Source organism: Tamandua tetradactyla, chromosome X (assembly GCF_023851605.1).
Source record: "Tamandua tetradactyla isolate mTamTet1 chromosome X, mTamTet1.pri, whole genome shotgun sequence".
Lineage (NCBI taxonomy): Eukaryota > Metazoa > Chordata > Mammalia > Pilosa > Myrmecophagidae > Tamandua > Tamandua tetradactyla.
In genome coordinates, this window is record NC_135353.1 from 45,949,422 (window position 1) to 45,964,907 (window position 15,486).

The 15,486-nt window shown below is 40.9% G+C and overlaps 2 pseudogenes; one reads left to right on the forward strand and one right to left on the reverse strand.

Annotated features, from left to right (window-relative positions):
• LOC143671800 (pleckstrin homology domain-containing family A member 3-like) overlaps positions 1-7,089 on the reverse strand; it is a 63,580-nt pseudogene extending 56,491 nt beyond the window's left edge.
• Positions 7,090-7,460: 371 nt separating this feature from the next.
• Positions 7,461-8,392, forward strand: LOC143671802 (solute carrier family 25 member 33 pseudogene; annotated as a pseudogene).
• The last annotated feature ends 7,094 nt before the right edge of the window (positions 8,393-15,486 follow it).

Here is a 15,486-nt window from a genome sequence, read left to right on the forward strand (position 1 = left end):
TGGCCCATATATCAGTACATGAACCACCTGTCCCATGGACAACCCCTACAAGAATTCATAGCAGCTCTGTCATTTCTTATCCTAGTTATCATAGGAGCTAAGGGAAGAAATCATCACCTTCTAGCTGATGGCATCAGCCTATTGAGTAGTTGGAAAAGATTGCCCCTGAGGCCACAAATACACCCCCTCAAGCAACAGCCCCAGAAACAATGTCCTCACAAAGTACTTCAGTTGGAACATCTCATTCTTGTATACAGGAACTTGGCATGCACAAGACCTTGCCCCTGAAAATCTAGGGCAACCAGGAAGGAGATCAGGCAGAATTGCTATTCTTCATTTTCTGGGTTGGCACCCAATCAAGGTCTGGCTCTAGGTCTAGACCTGGAGCTGTGAGAAGCACTAGGTTTCATCTTAGTCTAGTTCTGGTGTGCACTGCCTGTCTGCAACAATAGCAGCAGCCCATCCCACCTTATCTTGACTCAGTATATCCGATAGTACCATGTCTTACCAATTGGGTATTGTGCTGGCTTGAAAATATTATGCACCCCAGAAAAGCCATGTTTTAATACCAATACAATCTTGTGAGAGCAGCTGCTTCTTTTAATCCTAATTCAATACTCTAGGTTGGAAACTTGATTGGATTATCTCCATGGCAACATGACACTACCCAATTGTGGGTGTGACCTTTCATTAGATGGAGATGTGATTGTACCCATTCCAGGTAGGTCTTGATTAGTTTACTGGAATCCTTTAAAACAGAATATATCTTGGAGAGAGTTAGAAATGACAGAAACCTTGGAGCCAACACAGAAAGCACCAGCAGAAATTAGAGAAACCCCAGAGCTGACAAATAGAGAGCCAACAGAAACTTCAGAGCAGAGCTGACACAGAAGCCAACACTTGGAGGACAGAGACACATTTGTTTGGAGATACTTGGAACCCAGCATGCCACCATGAGATGTTAGGCAAACCAGAATCTGGAGAGAGCAAAGGGAAGTCAAGAGATGAAAACTAGCCCTAGAGAAGCAAAGAGAGAAACACCCACAAGAACAGAGGCTGAAAGTAATGGAACCCAGAAGCAAAGGACCAGCAGATGCCAGCCACATGACTACCCAGCTAACAGAGGTGTTGCATTGACCCATTGAGCTTCCTTGAATTAAGGTATTTTTCCCTGGATGCCTTAGTTTGGACAATTTTATAGGCTTAGAACTGTAAACTTGTAATCTTGTTAAATTCCACTTTTTAAAAGCTGTTCCAGTTCTGGTGTATTGCATTCTGGCAGCTTACTAATTATGCCTGTTTGAGCCTATTATGTACCCCCAGAAAAGCCACGTCCTTTAATCCTCATTCAATCTTACTGGGTGGAATAATTTTTATTATTTCCATGGAGATATGACCCACCCAATTGTGGGTGATAATTTTTGATTAGATGGCTTCCATGGATGTGTCTCCACCCATTCAAGGCATGGTTGCTTATTAGAGCCCTTTAAGAGGGAACTATTTTGGAAAAAGTTTTACAGCCACCAGAAGCGACAGAACCAACAGAGCAGACAGAGCCCCAGGAAGCTATTGAAGATGGCTGGAGAGAAGGCTAGCAGATGTTGCCATGTGCTTATCCAGCTGAGAGAGAAATCTCAAACATCACCAGCCTTTTTGAACCAAGGTGTCTTTCCCTGGATGCCTTAATTTGGACAATTTTATAGTCTTGCTTTAATTTGGACATTTTCACAGCCTTAGAACTGTAAACTTGCAACTTAGTAAGTTTCCCTTTTTAAAAGCTGTTCCATTTCTAGTTTATTGCATTCTGGAAGCGTCAACAAACCAAAACAGATTTTGGTACTGGAGAAGTGGGGTGCTGCGGTTTGCAAATAGGTTGGAAAACATGTTAGACCACCTTTTTAAATGAATAAGGGGAAGATGCTTTTGGAGTTGTGAGAAGCTTGATAGAAAAGTCCTAGAATGCTTTGAAGAGACTGTTGGTATAAATGTGCACTCTAAAGATACCTTTGAGAAGGCTTTAGACAGAAATAATGCATATGTTATTGCAAACTGGAAGGAAGACGATCCCTGTTTTAAAGTGGCACAGAATCTTGCAAAATTGTGTACTGCTGTTGGATGGAAATTAGAATTTAAAGGTGACAACCTGGGATATTTAGCTGAGGAAATTTCCAAATTAAATGTGGAAAATGCAGCCTGACTGTTCCTTGCAGCTTATAGTAAAATGCAAGAGGAAAGAGAGAAATTGAGAAGTGAACTCTTGGGTACAAATAAAATGGAAACTGGAGTTCTAGAAAATTCTGGGTTTCCATAAAGTGAGACTCCAGTGAATAGGGCACCATGTGAGGATTAACCAAATGTGGAACTAATCAGCCATTTCAGAAAAGGCCAGAATTGGAGATGGAGTCATCCAAGTCCTCTTCTCTGATGGGCATGATCCCAGCATATTGCATAGGAAACCCACAAGAGTGCTGTGGGTTCTTTACAAATGGAACCACTGCCAGTCTGGACTAAAAGGGAGAGAAAAGGGACAAATTGAAGGAAAAATAACTTCAAAGGCAGAACCATGGAAGCTAAAATATGAAGTCAAGAAACCATCAGCCAGGAGAGCAGACCCACCCAAGTACTTGGAGAAGGTGAGTTTTCCCTGAAGGTAGAGGGTGGGCCTTCCACCTCCTTATTCAGGAAGAGTTGTGGCCCAGGCCTTGGAGATGGTGGAGCATATTCCTTGGGGATTGGGGAGAGTCTGGCTGCCACCACATTGTTCTTAAAAGTTTGAGTGTGTGCCCTAGGAATGGAAGAGAGTCCGGGATTAGGCCCCAATGCTTGGAGAGAGTGGAGCCACTAAACATGTGGTCTCCCCAGTGTCCCCCCAAGGGTGCATGCAGAGAGGGCAAGGCCCCAAGGATAAATGACTTTCAGACTTTGAAATGTAACGGACTTTGCCCTGCAGGATTTTGTAACTGTATGAGTCCAGTGACCACTGTGTTTCTTCCAATTCCTCCCTATGGAAATGGGAATATGTATCCTATGACTGTTACTTCTTTGTATATTAGTAGCAGATAACCTGTTCTGAGTTGTACAGGTCCAGAGTCAGCGGAGAATTTTGCCTTAGGACAGACCATGACTGTAGCTGACTTTGATGAGATTTTGCACTGCTTCTGACTTTGTAATGTAATTGTATTGTTACTGAAATTGTTTAAGGCTTTCTGATGTTGTTATGGAATGAGTGTATTTTGCATTTGGAAAGAACATGATTTTTGGTAGTCTAAAGGGTGGAATGTGCCAGTTTGAAGCTATTATGTACCTCAGAAAAGTCATGTTCTTTGAACCTCATTCAATATTGCCAGGTGGAATCTTTTTATTGCTTCCATGGATATATGAACCACCCAATTGTGGGTGGTAACTTTTGAATAGATGGCTTCCATGGAGATGTGTCTCTACCCATTCAAGGTGGGGTTGCTTACTGGAGCCCTTTATGCAGAAACTATTTTGGAAAAAGCTTTAGAGCCACCAGAAGTGACAGAGCCAACAGAGTGTACAGGGTGCCAGGGAAGCCATTGAAGAAGCCTGGAGAGAAAGCCAGCAGACGTTGTCATGTATGTGCCTTTCCAGCTGAAAGAGATATCCTAAACATCATCGGCCCTCTTGAACCAAGGTATCTTTCCCTGGATGCCTTAATTTGGAAATGTTTATAACCTTGTCTTAATTTGGACATTTTCACGGCCTTAGAACTATAATCTTCCAACTTAATCAATTCCCCTTTTTAAAAGCCATTCCATTTCTGGTATATCACATTCCAGCAGCTTCAACAAACTAAAACACTGACTACTACAGATTTTTGTACCAGAGAAGTGGGGTGCTGCTGCAGTTTGCAACTACCAAACATGTTAGAATGGCTTTTAAAATGGATATGGGTGTGTATGAGTTGTTTTCTTTTTTTTATTTCTTTTTCTGAATTGATGCAAATGTTCTAAGAAATTATCATGGTGATGAATATATAACTACGTGATGATATTGTGAGTTGTTGATTATATACCAAGAATGGAATGATCATATCATTAAAAAAAATATATATGGGGAAGAGTCTGGGAGAATTGTGAGGAGCTTGATAGAGAAAGACTACAATGTTTTGAAGGGACTGTTGGTAGAAATGTGGACTCTAAAGATACTTCTGATGAGGCTTTAGACAGAAATGTTTAACGTGTCAATCCAAACTGGAAGGAAGACCTTGAGTGTGGCCTAGATGTTCGGAGAGAGTGGAACTGAGATAAAGGTGGTCTCCCCAGTGTACTCCAAGGTTCGATTTGAAGAAAGCTGGGCTGCTTCATAGGCCCTTGCAAAGCGTGGGACTGCCGCTTTCGAAAATCCCAAGGATAAATGACTCTCAGGCTTTGAAATCTAATGGCATTTGCCCTGCAGGTTTCCAGAACTGTTTGGGTCCAGTGACCCCTGTGTTCCTTCTATAGGGAGAAATGGAAACATGCAACCTATAACTGTTCCTCCTTTGTATATTGATAGCAGATAATTTGTTTTAAGTTTCATAGGCCCAGAGCCAGAAGAGATGTTTTGCCTTAGAACAGATGATGCCTGTTACAGACATTGATCAGATTTTGTACTGGTTTTAGCTTTATTTGTATTGTTACTGAAATGTTTTAAGGCTTTGTGATATTGTAATGGAGTGAAAGTATTTTGTATATGGAAAAAAAGATGTCTTTTGGGGGGTCCAGAGAGTGGAATGAGCATAAACTCAATACTGAAAGTTGGGACATTGTTTCCCAAGGGCCTAAAATTGAATCAATGGCCTGGGTCTCCTCAAAGCAAGCTCTTTCTCATAGCCAGAAAAAAAGTTGCTAATGCCAGTTTACCCCAACTTAACCCCAATATGAAAGGACATGTATCCACACCGCCTCATCTCCATCTTACTGGATGATCTCGAGGGAAAGGAACACATATTTGAAGTGAAGAAGCCCAGTGGATAGGGTAGTACTTACAACTTTGTCCACACATCCACCAAAGGACTGCCTTTCAAATACAATTCAGCCAATTGTAAGATTGCTTTATAGCTAACTTTCCCAGCCTGATTTCTTCACTGATCCTCATCCTGTAGAAAAGAATGTTCAACTACACTCTAGCCAGAACTAATGCATCTGGGATCCTAAAGGTCCTTTGCATGATCTGGAGGGTATGGGTGGCAGTTGGGAGGAAAGCAGTGGCCATTAGGCCTGGGTCTTAAGCAAAAGGTGTCCCCCAATATGGGCAAATGTACAGAGACAAATAGAGGTAGGGGAATTGGGCGATTCACAGATATAAGACCTAATTAAAATCCAACAAACCCTGCTATTAATTAAACCTGAAGAAAGACAGACAGGTAAAGGACCTCAAGATCTGAATGTTGTGGGGCCTTATTACAGTAACAGCAATAGCAGCAGCTGACTTTTATGGAGTACTTCCTATGTGCAAGGCATGTTATATGCATTATCTCATGTAGGCTTCACAACTATCCTTAGAGATAGGTACTACAGCTCAATAGTCTGAAAGTAGAGGTCTCCAAGAATGGGAGCAAAGAAGAGGAGTCTGGAGTGGAAGAAAGAAAGCTTTGATCCTCTAACCCTGGGGGTGTGGAAAGCAGGTACTGAGAGTGTCTGGCCTCTATACCCAACTCTCCCTTGGAAATCTGGAGGTGGCAATAGAAGTTTTGCTTGAGGCAGTCTTTCCCTTCAGGCTTAGTTGTTCTGTCTTATACAATATAAAAAATAATTCAAAATGAACTACAGACCTAAATTTAAGGGCTAAAACTATTAATTTCTTAGAAGAAATCATTGAAGCAATTTTATATAACCTTGGATTCGGCAATAGTCTGTTAAATGACACAGGCAACAAGAGAAAAATTAGATAAACTGGACTTTATCAAAAGTAAGAATCTTTCTTCATCAAAGGACACCATCAAGAGAATGAAAAAACTCACAGAATGGGAGAAAACATTTGCAAATCATATATCCAATAGGGGGTTAATATCCAGAATATATAAAGCACTGCTACAACTCAACAACAAAAAGACAACTCAATTTAAAATTGAACAAAGGAAATGAATATTTCCAAAGAAAATATACAAATGGCCAATAAGCCCATGAAAAAATATGCCCAACATCATTAGTTGTTAAGAAAATACAAATTAAAACCATAGTGAGATACTACCACAAACCATTTAGAATGGCTAAAATCATAATAATGATGAAGATGATGAATTCTGACAATACCAAGTGCTGATGAGGACAACAGTTTCGTAAAAAGTTATGCATATACTTAACATATTACCCAGCAAGCCCACTGTTAGATATTTACCCAAAAGAAATTAAAACATATTTTCACACAAAAAAGTGCACATGAGTATTCACATCAGCCTTATTTATTACAGCTATATTTGGAAACAACCCTAATACCCTTCAATTGATGAATGGACAAACTATGGAACATCCATATCATGGAATGTTACTCAGCCAAAAAGAGGAAAAAGTTAAAGGCTACGTGTCAATTTCCACAAAATATCCCCCTGAGATTTTTACTAGAATTGTGCTGAAACTACATATCTACCAATTTGGATAGAACTGGTAAATTAGCAATATTAAGGAGCACCGGATTCTTGCTCCTGCCCGGCTCGCGCTGCAGAGGCGGGTGAGGCGCTGGCACTTCGCCTGGTGGGCGCGGATCCAGGACTCTGTGGTCCTGGCCCGCACCACGTGGAGGCGGCGCCAGCGGCCGCTTGAGGGCCAGCTGGGCTAGCCGACCGGCAGACTTGGAGCCGCCCCACGCCAGTGGCACCCGGAGGCGGCCATGGCTATGGGCACTCAGCAGGAGAGCACACTACTTTACCTCTTCACCAACAGTGAGCCTCCTGGGCCCGCCTCCGGCCTCCCCCGCCGCCCCGGCCCCTGCCCCAGCCTCCCCCTCCTCGCTCCCTCCGGTGCAGGTTACTCACCCTTCCTGCGTGACTCGCCGGCTCCCGGAGGAAAAGGAAGTCTTGGCGTAAGGTGGTAGATGGGGAACGGCCCGTGGGCGGCCGCGGAGCCTGGTCCTCTCCCCCAACCCCATCTAGCTCTATCCCCGGCAGGAGATTTTACCCTGCGGGTGTCGCGTCCTTGATGCCCCTCCCCTCCACGTCGCCAGCTTTTTCTCTTTTTGAACAAGTGGTAGCTGAGATGAATGAGCGTCATTCGAGTGGTTCTGCCTGGCCACAGTGACTCAGTCCACCCCGATTCCTCCTTGCTTGCCGCCCTGGCCATCCTGAACTTACTGCATCTCCGCCTGGGCTCTCCTGGCCCTTTCGCGTCCATCGTTTTCAAAGCCGTGGACAGTCTTGTTGATACATTCGCCAAGGAGTTCCTCAGGGTAGCTCAGCAGCTAATTCAGACAGTCAGAAGAGCTGCAGGTCTTTGTCGTGGATAGTGACGCTGGCTAGCAACATGCTGGAGGGGGTTAAAGGACATCAGAAGAATGCAACCAGGAGGTCACGAAGGTGTGGGGGCAGAGTTGGTGCTATTTTTACTTGTCCACTAGAAGTAATTAAGACCAGGTTGCAGTCATCACGATCAGCTGTTTGGACAGTCTACTATCCACAGGGTCTGTCTAGGGACCGGTACTGGAGCTGGGATGTTAAGACCAACCTCCATGACACCTGGGCTCTTACAAGTTCTGAAGTCTATCTTGGGGAAGGAAGGACCAGAGTCATTTTTTATAGGCTTGGGTCCAAATTTGGTTGGAGTTGCTCCATCAAGGGCTATGTACTTTGCATGTTACTCCAAAGCCAAAGAGCAATGTGCATATTTTCTCAACTGGCTCCGGAGCTTCTGTCACAAATTCCTTAATGAATCCTATATGGCCGGTTAAAACTCAGATGCAGCTAAAACAGAAAGTGAGAGGCTCCAAGCAGATGAATACAGTCCAGTGTGCTCACTGTATTTACCAGACAGAAGGCATTCGTGGCTTCTATAAAGGATTAACTACCTCACATGCTGGGATTTCAGAAACTGTAATCTGTTTAGCTATTTATGAAAGTTTAAAGAAGTATCTGAAAGAAGGTCCATTAGCCTCTTCTACAAATGGGACTCAGAAAAATCTCACAAACATTTTTTGATCCATTTAAGCTGCTATGATTTCAAAGGGATGTGCCTCCTGCATTGCTTACCCACACAAAGTCATAAGGACACGGCTCTGTGAAGAAGACACCAAGTACAAGTCTTTCATTCAGACGGCTCCCCTGGTGTTTCAGGAAGAAGGTTATCTTGCCTTTTATAGAAGACCCTTTTCCCAGCTCATCAGGCAGATTCCAAATAGTGCCATTGTGTTGTCTACTTATGAGTTAATTGTGTACCTGTTAAAAGACCATAGTCAGTAACAGACAAGAAAATTGTGCTCTTCAAGAATAAAACTGAAAAAGTTTTAGAGGAAGAAAAGATTTTCAGCCCATGAAGATGGTATATCTCTCCATTTATTTAGGTCTGCTTTAATTTTGCACCACCAATATAATGTTGAATAGGAATGATGAATGCAGATTCTTGTATTATTCTTGTGTTCATCATTCCTGTATTATTCTGAGGCAAATAATCAATATTCACACAATGTGGATGAATTGCAAGTGCATTATGCTAAGGGAAATAAGACGAATAGAAAAGGCTATGTAATTGCATTTATATGCCATTCTGCAAAAGGCAAAAGTATAGGAATAGAAAACAGGTTAGTGGTTACTGTGGTCAAGGACTGGAGGGAAGGACTGACTACAAAGGGGTATAAGTGAACTTCTGCGAGGATGGAAATGTCCTATATCTTGATCATAGTGGTGTTCACACAACTTTATTAGTTTGTTAAAACCCATAGAAGTGGACACTAAAAAAAGGTAAATTTTACTGTGTATATTATTCCTCGATAAACCTGAGTTTTTTTAAAAAAGTACAACTGTTGGACTAAATTATAGTTAGAAAGATTAGATAGATAAATAGATAGGTAGGTAGATAGATAGATAGATATAGATAGATAGATAGATCTCTATATGTAAACATATGTGTAGTGGGGATGCTGATGAAACAAGATTGGCCATAGGTTAATAGCTGTTGAAAATGGTGATAGGAACATGGGGATTCATTATATTGCTATGTCTACTTTGGTATCATAAAAAACTAAAGTATTCTACCTGTTCTAGTTTGCTAGCTGCCAGAATGCAATATACCAGAAACGGAATGGCTTTTAAAGGGGAGAATTTAATGAGCTGCTAGTTTACAGTTCTAAGGCTGAGAAAATGTCCCAATTACAACAAGTCTATAGAAATGTCCAATCAAAGGCATCTAGGGAAAGATACCTTGGTTCAAGAAGACCAATGAAGTTCAGGGTCTCTCTCTCAAGTGAGAAGGCACATGGCGAACACAGTCAGGGTTTCTCTCTCAGCTGGAAGGGCACATAGCGAACATGGCATCATCTGCTAGCTTACTCTCCTGGCTTCCTGTTTCATGAAGCTCCCCGGGAGGCGTTTTCCTTCTTCATCTCCAAAGGTTGCTGGTTTGTGGACTCTGCATCTCATGGCTACATCACTCTGCTCTCTCCGAATCTCTCATTCTCCAAAATGTTTCCTCTTTTATAGGACTTCAGAAACTAATCAAGACCCACTCAAATGGGTGAAGACATGTCATCCTCTAATCCAGTTTAACAACTATTCTTAACTAAGTCACATCAACCAGGGAGATGATCTCATTACAGTTTCAAATATACAGTATTGAATAGAGACTATTCTACCTTTAAGAAATGGGATTTATATTAAAACATGGCTTTTCTTAGGGGGCATACTTCCTTTCAAACCAGCACACTACCCCAAAAAGCTGGGGTCTGAGGACTCTAGCCACACATTATTGTGATTAGAATATGGCTTTTCCATATTCCAGTTTCCTTAGATAGATATATAGATTAAATGATGGATGATAGAGAGAGAAAGAGAAATAATAAAGATATTTTTTCAAACAAAGGAAATTAGAGAAGACATTATATGCATTTATAAAGGCTTTTTTGGGGGTTTTATTGTTTTTTTATTAATTAAAAAACAATTAACTAACAAAACATTTAGAAATCATTCCATTCTACATATATAATCAGTAATTCTTAATATCATCACATAGTTGCATATTCATCATTTCTTAGTACATTTGCATCGATTTAGAAAAAGAAATAAAACAATAATAGAGAGAAAAAAAAAGAAAAAAAAAACTATACGTACCATACCCCTTAAGACACTTACTAGTTAGAATGTCAGAGGTCAAAGAGAAAGAGAGGATCTTGAAAGCAGCAAGAAGAATACAAGGAAAACCTATTTTTTATATATTGTAGGATAGCATTTTTTTTAATTAAGTATTTCATAATTTATAATATATAATGACACCCTAGCCACACCTCAGAACAATTAAGTCAGAATCCCTGAGGATTGGTTCCTGAACTTGGACCTAGAAATATGTTTAACGCTTTTACAAGTGAATCTAATATATAGTGAGGGTTGACAACCACTGCATTGGGGGAATAGTGATAAGAAATTCAAAGCTCACACTTGAGTGCAAGCACCACTCTAAGCACCCTTGTTCCTTGAAGCAAACATCACTTAATCACTCACCCAGCACAGCAGCTTCATTCATACCCAACCCCGTTCTTATATCAAGAATTCTCACAGAAAACTCCCTCTGCTTAGAATTTTCTGGGGTTCTTCACTTGTATACTCCTTGTGCTCCTACATATGCCTCCCCTCTAGGACACTGAATAGACATGGAGGTAACTAAGCAACTGTGTGTGTGAATGTGTGTGTGTTTCACAGATCAAAAGATCACAGAATATGAATTTCCCAGGGACATGGAAAAGTCTAACACAGAAATAAAGGTCATTGAATCAATCCCAGAAGTAATAGCGGAGTAAGCCAATTAAGCAGAAATAAAGTACAATTTGGTTGATGTCATGCTTCTGGCTTTTGTCATTGGAACTACTTTGGAGAAGTAGGGGACTACCAAAAGCACTTGGCAGAGAAAAATGTACCTAATTAATCAGCCTGGGTAACATCTCTGCTATTGGGAGAGGGTTCTCTCTCTCTCTCTCTGCCCTATACCACCCCTTACACATTAGATGAGCAAGTTTTATTGAACTGGGCCCTATGGATTTCAGGAGTCTACAAAACCCCTAAAATTCTGTGCAAAATTGTGCGTATGTGCATTTTTCTGACGAAAAGTTTCCCTTTATTTCTATCAGATTCTGAAAAAGGATCAAAATCACTGCCTTACTAGAGGGAAGTACCTGAAACTGTTCAGCTGTGTTCCAGCAGCCTAGATTCTTGAAGACAATTGTATAAAGATATAACGTTTACAATGTGACTGTGTGATTGTGAGAACCTTGTGTCTGATGCTCCTCATGTCTAGGGTATAGACAGATGAGCAAAATATGTGGATAAAAATAAATAAATAAATAATAGGGGGACAAAGGGTAAAATAAATTGGGTGGATGGAAACACTAGTGGTCAATGAGAGGAGGGGTGAGGGGTATGGTATTATGAGTTTTTTCTTTTTTCCTTTTGTTTCTTTTGCTGGAGTGATACAAATGTTCAAAAAATCATCGTGGTGATGAATAGACAAATATGTGGTGATATTGTGAGCCACTGATTGTACACCATGTGTGGAATGTTTTTATGCCAAGAATATATGTATGTTAACTTTTTACAATTCAAATATTTTTTAAAAAATCATTCCCTTTAACAAAGACAACCCCCTACACATACACACATACATGCTCACACACACACAGATACACATGCACATCCTTTCTTTGGGACTCTCAGTTTTTACCCCAACCTGGCAGGCACTATAGCTGTTTTTGCATATGAAAAAAGTAATTGAACTGATCTCACCACTTTTTCTTTTCATTTTAAGGGCACTTATTTGTGGAACCTGCCCTGTCTTGACATTCATTTCTCATTTCTCTGGCTATCAGGCCTTGCACTTGGGTGCCATGGTTATCTCTCAAGTGTTAAGCTAATTTCAACTACTGGCATTCCTACACCTACTCACCCTGAACTCTGCCTCCACTTTCATCCTGCTTTGGTCACCCCACTCCCAGGTTCTTGCTTCTGGCCTTCCAAGGGCAAACCTACTCACAAATGATCCCTACCCAAAACCTCATATCTCTTCCCCCAACCATTCTTGGCATACCACCTCACCAAACCTTAACAGCTAATTAACACAGAGTAATAAGGAAAATAATCTGGTTGGGGAGAAATTGTTCAGGTACAGCAGCAATGAGAGATGAAATTGGGTTGGATTAGGTTAACATTAAGTTGAAATGGTCCTTGAAATAAGACTGATACAGTGAATTGCACCCCTCACCCGCCATGGGAAAATAAGGAACCACTGAAGATTTTAGAACTGGAAGAGGGATTAAAACAATGCTTTACGGTATGATTTCTGAAAAACTGTGGTATTGGATATTAATAGATATATGAAAAAGAAGTTCTGTGGTCAATTGGGTTAAAGAAAAGCAAAGTTGCTTATTTACTGTAGCACTTCTCAGAGCCTTTAACATGTTAATATACATTTTAATCTTCAAGGGGGAGTTAAATGAGCTCTGGTCCCTTACATTAACACAAAGTCTTCTTTTTATGGAATGTATATGTATTAGTCAGTGTTCTCCAGGGAAACAGAACAGACATGAGATATATATATATGGTAAATATTATGAAAAATTTGTATAGGAATTGGCTCACATGACTGTGGGGATGGGCAAATTCAGATACTGTAATGCAGGCTACAAGGTGGGAACTCAGATGAAGGTTTTCAATGAATTATCCAGGAAAAGCTGGCTGGCTGAAGTAAAGATGGAATTTCATACTTCTGCTGAAATCATCAGTTCTCCCTTTAGGCCTTCAACTGATTGGATAAAACTTCCCTCATTGTTGAAGACAATTTCCTCAATTGATTGTAGATGTAATCAGCCATAGATGATGCAATTAACTTACTGATGATTTAAATGCATGAAATATCCTCACAGTAACAATCAGGCCAGGACTTGCTTGACCAAACAACTGGACACCATCACCTGGTCAAGTTGACACATGAACTTAACCACCATATCTCAGGGCTAACATCTCAAAGCACAATTTGCAAAACACAACTTTAAGAATATTAATCTGGAAATGTGCAAGAGAATGAAGTGAGATGAAATTGACTTTGGACACTATCAGCAGCAAAGAAGTTATGGTGGAATTATGACCCACACTACCACCACAGCAATGAGAATGGAGTGGAAAGGGCATATTGAAAAGACTTTGTGAAGTAGAACAGGTGGGATTGAGGTTAAGCCTCTGGTGAAAGACAGAAGCCGTGTCTTAGACTTATCTTATTTCCTATATTGTAGCATATAGTACGGTGAATTTTTCATATGAAACAAATCTACACACTTCCTGGCCATTTTTTTCACTTTTTTAAATATACATTATATATTCTCATACCATGTAATCATTCAAAGTGTACAATCAATGGTTTACAATATCATCATACAACTGTGCATTTATCATCATATTGCCTTTCTTTCTTTTTTGTGAAAAATAACATATACAAAAAAACCAACAAATTTCAAAGTACATTGCAACAATTAGTTGTAGAATGGATTTCAGAGTTTAGTATGGGTTACAATTACACATTTTTAGGTTTTTACTACTAGCTGCTCCAAGACACTGGAAGTTAAAAGAGATGTCAATATAATGATTTAGCAATCATACTCATTTGTTAAACCCTACAGTCTCTGTATGCCTCCACCATCACCTTTGATCTTTCTCCTACTCTTTAGGGGTATTTGGGCTATTTCCATCCTAATGTTGTCATGTTGGAAGAGGCTGTCAATAATATGGGAAAGGGGGTTGGAACTAACTGATATTCTGAAGAAGCTGACCCCCCTGCGTTTCAGGACTTATCTGGTCCAGGGACACATCTGGAGGTTGTAGGGTTCTGGAAAGTTACCGTAGTGCATGGAACCTTTTTAGAATCTTATATAACACCCTAGGTGTTCTTTAGGTTTTTCAGGAATCGTTTTGATTGTGGTTGGCAAGTTATGGTAGGTAGCAATGTCTAACTGAAGCTTGCATATAAGTGACCTCCAGAAGTAGCCTTTCAACTCTTATTTGAACACTCTCAGCCACTGATATCTTATTTGTTACACTTCTTTTCTACCTTTTGATCAGGATGGCATTGTTGATCCCAAGTGCCAGGGCCAGGCTCATCCCTGGGAGTCCTCTCCTATGCCACCAGGAAGACTTTCACCCCTGGATGCTATGTCCCACATAGGGGGGAAGGCAATGATTTCACTTGCAGAGTTGGACTTAGAGAGAGAGAGGTCCTGGCCATTATTATATTTCTAGCACCAGGGATTTAAAAAAATTACCTTTATTGTTTAACTTCCTACCTAGTTGGTAAGTTTGTCTGTTTTTTTCTTTCTTTCTTGTATAATTTGCACACTGAAAAACATCTCCCACCTTCCATTAGCTGACCATTCATATTGCAACTAATGGGGAGATTGGAGACTATCTAAGCAGAGGGAGTTTCCTTTTATCCACTTCAAAAGCAGATTGCGGAGAGGCAAGGCAAGATGGTGACATAGTGAGGAGTTGAATTTAGTGTGTCCTCCAGGGAAGCTAGAAAAGAGGCAGGAATTGTACAGAACAGCAGCTGAGGGAACAGCAGTTACCAGATACAGAGTGTACACAGGCCAGGACCAGGTGGAACAGCAGAGTCCCACACAGGATTCTCATTAGATAGAGCTGAAAGCACTCTCATGCTCCAGCACTGTCCCAGGCAAAGGAAGAATTAATCTTGTCTGAGATACACGGTAGCTAGTCAGGTGAAAGTAGTTACTTGCCTAAAGGGTGTATTTTTCCCCAAGAGAAAGGCGGGGCCCATCTCAAGTGGAATACCTCCTTCAAGAATTCAGGCCCCAGGGACTGGAAAACTGAAAGCAACTAAAGCCATCCTAGAACCTCAGATTTGTCTCAGTCAACCCCTGGCAGGGAGTGTCTGCAGAAATTAAAGACACCATATCATTTTAAGTTGATGGGAAGTGACATGGGGACAAGCACCACATGCTGGGCAGGATAGGAAAATCACAGAGTCTATAAGCTTCATAGGAAAGTCTGACAACCTGCTGGGTTTCAGCCTCAAGAAAAACTGATACTGGCTACTCTTTCCTCCTGACATGTGAGGACTGTCTGGTCTGGGAATATCTGACTGGTGTCTATAATATCTGAGGAGACCCTCCTCAAAAAAAAAAGGCTATCCCAGGGATGAGTCTGGCCATGGCACAGTGGGATCAACAATTCTATCCTGACCAAAAGGGGGAGAAGAAGTGCTTGCATCACTGTGACATAATAAAACACTAAACATTGATGACAGGGAGTTGGAGTAAAAATAAGGATAAGAACGTCTCTAAACA